Source organism: Vulpes lagopus, unplaced genomic scaffold, assembly GCF_018345385.1.
Source record: "Vulpes lagopus strain Blue_001 unplaced genomic scaffold, ASM1834538v1 ctg291, whole genome shotgun sequence".
NCBI lineage: Eukaryota > Metazoa > Chordata > Mammalia > Carnivora > Canidae > Vulpes > Vulpes lagopus.
Window position 1 is genome coordinate 22501 of NW_024570714.1, and position 4537 is coordinate 27037.

Here is a 4537-nt window from a genome sequence, read left to right on the forward strand (position 1 = left end):
CGCTGCGCCCCCTAGCGGTGCAGATGTCCCCGTCCCGGAGAGGGGGAAGGGGAGGGGGAGGGGGAGCGAAACATCCCTAAGGAAGGCCCCGCTTGGGCACCCGACGTTTTCCTGAGTCGGGAAACGCTACTGACCTGGGTGGATCCGGACCAGGCTGTGTCCCAGCTGCCCTGCGATCCCATATGCCTCACACCTGGACTCCCCGGGCGGGCGAGCCAGCTTTCTGGCCCTGCCTGCCTGAGCCTACCTCTCTATCTCTGGCATCCAACTTGCAACTTCAAGTCCCTGAGGTCGAGAGCTTCGGCTCTCTGGGTCCTGCTAGTAACCCAAACAGACAGACACGTTTGCCATGCCATGCCATGCCATGCCATTCCATGCCATTCCATTCCATTCCATTCCATTCCATTCCATTCCATTCCATACCACTTGCAATCAGGCATCTGCGAAATGAATATTGAGCAAGGGAATTCTCAGCCTTGAACGTTTCTGGGCCCCGCTCCCTTGGCTTTCGCACCGGCCAAAGGTCCAAAGGGCTCCGAGAAACCTCAGCACACGGGCTCTGTTTCCGTCCCTCTGAACACAGGTTGCCTCTCTGTCTCCCTTATAATACAGAAACGGGGACGCCTGGGTGGCTCCGTGTGGAGCATCTGCCTTAGGGGCACGTCGTGATCACAGGATCCGGGGATCCAGCCCCACATCGAGCTCCTTGCATTGGAGCCTGCTTCTCCCTCTGCCTAGGTCTCTGCCCCTTTCTCTCTCTTTCTCTCTCTCTCTCTCTCTCAAAATCTGGTAAAAATAAAAAGAAAGAAAGAAAGAGAAAGAAAGAAAGAAAAGAAAATTCCCTACGTTCGGACTTCCAGGTCACCCCATCAGAAAGATGCCTCGTGGGATGGGACCCAAGAGGTGGTCCAGAGAAATAAGGACCCGACTCCCCCCCCACACACACACACACTTCCCATGAGTCCAAATCATGAAGAAGACGGGGAAAGCAGGCCAGGCAGGCAGACGCCAGAAATCCGAATTCCACACGCACGCACGCACGCACGAGCACCAGAACCGATGCCCAACCCACTGCCTGCACCTCCACCTCTTTCAGAGGGCTGAAAGGCAACCACGGACAAGTCCTGTTTTCCAGGAGGAAGCCGACATGAAGGAACAGGGGGCGTTGGAGGCGGAAGGCTGGAAGGTTGACGGATAGAGAAAGGAAAAGAGGGACAAGAGGGACGGGTGGACACCTGGGTGGCTCAGTGGTTGGGCGGCTGCCTTCCTCTCAGGGCGTGATGCGGGGGGGGGGGGGGGGGGGGTTGGGGAGGTGGAAGGGATACCCTGGGGTCCTGTGCCCGCATCCGGTTCCCTGCCTGCGGGGAGCCTCCTTCTCCCTCTGCCTGTGTCTCTGTCTGCCTCTCTCTGTGTCTCTCAGGAGTAAATAAAGAAATCCTTAAAAAAAAAAAAGGAAAAAAATAAAAACCTTTAAATCTGTCTCAGTCCTGGCGGGGGCGGGGACTGCCTTGCCGCCTCTGCGCCTCCGCCTCCCCCGTGGCCCCCGCACACCCCCCCCCCCCGTTTCTGCAACACTCCTGTGGATGGAGTGGTCAACTCCTCTGCCATCATCCCGGGTCCCTTCAAGGCCATCGCCGCCCCCCCTCCTCATCCCGCCGCCCCCGTGTAAGGAGCAAAAATCACCCGAGCCATTGGGCCACCACGGGAGCCTGACAGTGGGAGTGGGGAACACATAGATTGAGTTTTTTGAGGACGCGGGGCGGCGGGGGGGGGGGCTGGGGCGACATCTACGCCTTTGGAGCCAATGCATGGTTGTTGGTTTCCTTTATTTTTTGGAGGGGGGGTGCGGTGGAGTTTGAAGATATTTCTTTATTAGGATGCTCACCAGAATGACAGGCTGGCTCTGTCTGTCTGATGTGATAAAGGATACATACATCTGATCCGATTCTGGCAGGAAACAGGCGTAAGGCCTCTCAGACCTGGTATGGAGCGTCCGTGAAAGACGACTCCATTCACCAGAGAGCATGTTTCCTTGATTCCGAGGTCTCTGCTGTAGCTTCCGGTCACGTCTCCGTGACTTGCTCAGACTTCATTCCGGCATCATCAGTGGACCCTCTCTTTCTTTCTTTCTTTCTTTCTTTCTTTCTTTCTTTCTTTCTTTCTTTTTCTTTTCTTTTTTTTCCCTAGCCACTTCTCAACTCCTTACGTCAGCTGCCGTCTGTCTGACTCACCCAGGTAGCCTCGAAGTCTGCAGCACATCTCTTTGGTAGGCTGCTGCCCTGCCACCCTCAGGGGCATGGGTTGGGATTTGGGGGGAGAAGGGGAACGACGTCACGTTACCAAAGCAGACGGCAGGAGCGTATTGGCAAATGACACTAGGACACCCGGACACCCCGCAGGCCCACCCGAGGGCCTGCTTGGAGCGCACGAACACACGTAGGGCACGTTCTTCTCTTCACGCGGCGCGGCAGGCAGCGGAAGGTGCGGGATGACCTCCAGGGGCTCGGCGTCTGCAGCCAGCCATCAGGATGAACTCAGGGATGCCTCCGTGGAGGGTTTTGGTGGCTCCGTGAGCTCCTTTCCGAAGCTGCTTGTAATTACAGGACTGCTGAACACGCGTCCAGGAGTTTCTTGGTGAGGTGGGCATCTGCCACGGGGTAGGCCTTCGGATTTACATCGGCCTCAGTCATCTCTGCGTATCCGCGGTCCCTGTGGGTTTCCTGTAAGAAGACGTGTCCTGGGAGCTATCACCGTCACACTTCACACGGATGACCAGCTTTGCCCGCACCCACCCCCACCCCCGCCGCCGTTGGGGTTGGGGTGGGCGGTGGGATGCGCTGTGCTCCCGTCACAGTTTGTGGGCCCTGGAATGGTGGTGATCCAGATACACCCCTCCGCCACCTCATTACAAAGAAACAAGACACGTGTGGTGTCTTGTTAGACCCCACAGGCACAGCAAAGAAAAGGAGAACTACTTATCCCCTTGTTCCCCCAGGACCGACCCGGAAGGATGCCCGAGGGTCCAGGCCCCGAGGGACGGGCGTACTCAACTTTTGCTGTGAACTCAACGGATTGGTTAAGTTGTGCTTCTGAGGATTTGTCCACGGAAACTACTTCAAATGATCGATTTTGTCTGTCTCGTGTACTTTTCCTTGTTACGAGCAAGCAGGTAAAAAAAAGAAAGAAAGAAAGAAAGAAAGAAAGAAAGAAAGAAAGAAGAAAGAAAGAAAGAAAGAAAGAAAGAAAGAAAGAAAGAAAGAAAGAAAGAAAAAGATGAAAAAAGGTCTATAGGTTAAACTTTTACAATACCTTCCCAAATCTTTGGTGACCTGGAACTTTGAAGGTGTAACTAGCTTAATTGATAAATTGGGTTCAGTTCACCGGATACCTGGCGTCTGTCTTTCCAACAGAAGGTAAAATACTAGAGTGTGAGTCAATGAGACACCCAAGGTGGTTTTTTTTTTGTTTGGTGGTGTTGTGTTTTCCTCCTCCACCCCTTGCCCTTTTCTTCCTTCCCCCCTCCCCCCACCTCAGTTTTTGTGTTTCTCTTTTGTCTGATTCAGGAAACCTGCAGATACCTGGGTGTGTTAGTAAACGTGTTTCAGGTTTGTTTGTTTCTTTTTTCCTTCCTCTTTTTTTAAATTTTAATTCACAATTCATGAGACATACACGCGCGCACACACACACACACACACACACACACACACACACACACAGGCAGAGACACAGGCAGAGGGAGAAGCGGGCTCCCTGCAGGAACCCCCGATGTAGGACTCGATCCCGGGACTCCAGGATCACGCCCTGGGCCGAAGGCAGGTGCTAAACCGCTGAGCCACCCAGGGATCCCCTGTTTCGTGCTTCCTTAACAATTGTATCATACAGGGCAGCCCCTGTGGCTCAGCGTTTTAGTGCCACCTTCAGCCCAGGGCGTGATCCTGGAGTCCCGGGATCGAGTCCCACGTCAGGCTCCCTGCATTGGAGCCTGCTTCTCCCTCTGCCTGTGTCTCTGCCTCTCTCTCTCTCTCTCTCTCTCTCTGTGACTATCAAAAATAAATAAAAATTAAAAAAAAAAGTTTAAAAAAAGAAAAAAAGAAAAAGATGAAAAAAGGTCTATAGGTTAAACTTTTACAATACCTTCCCAAATCTTTGGTGACCTGGAACTTTGAAGGTGTAACTAGCTTAATTGATAAATTGGGTTCAGTTCACCGGATACCTGGCGTCTGTCTTTCCAACAGAAGGTAAAATACTAGAGTGTGAGTCAATGAGACACCCAAGGTGGTTTTTTTTTTTGTTTGGTGGTGTTGTGTTTTCCTCCTCCACCCCTTGCCCTTTTCTTCCTTCCCCCCTCCCCCCACCTCAGTTTTTGTGTTTCTCTTTTGTCTGATTCAGGAAACCTGCAGATACCTGGGTGTGTTAGTAAACGTGTTTCAGGTTTGTTTGTTTCTTTTTTCCTTCCTCTTTTTTTAAATTTTAATTCACAATTCATGAGACATACACGCGCGCACACACACACACACACACACACACACACAGGCAG

General features: G+C 52.7%; 1 pseudogene; it reads right to left on the minus strand.

Annotated features, from left to right (window-relative positions):
* Positions 1-1305: 1305 nt before the first annotated feature.
* On the minus strand, positions 1306-3298 carry LOC121483865 (annotated as a pseudogene).
* Between the last annotated feature and the right edge of the window lie 1239 nt (positions 3299-4537).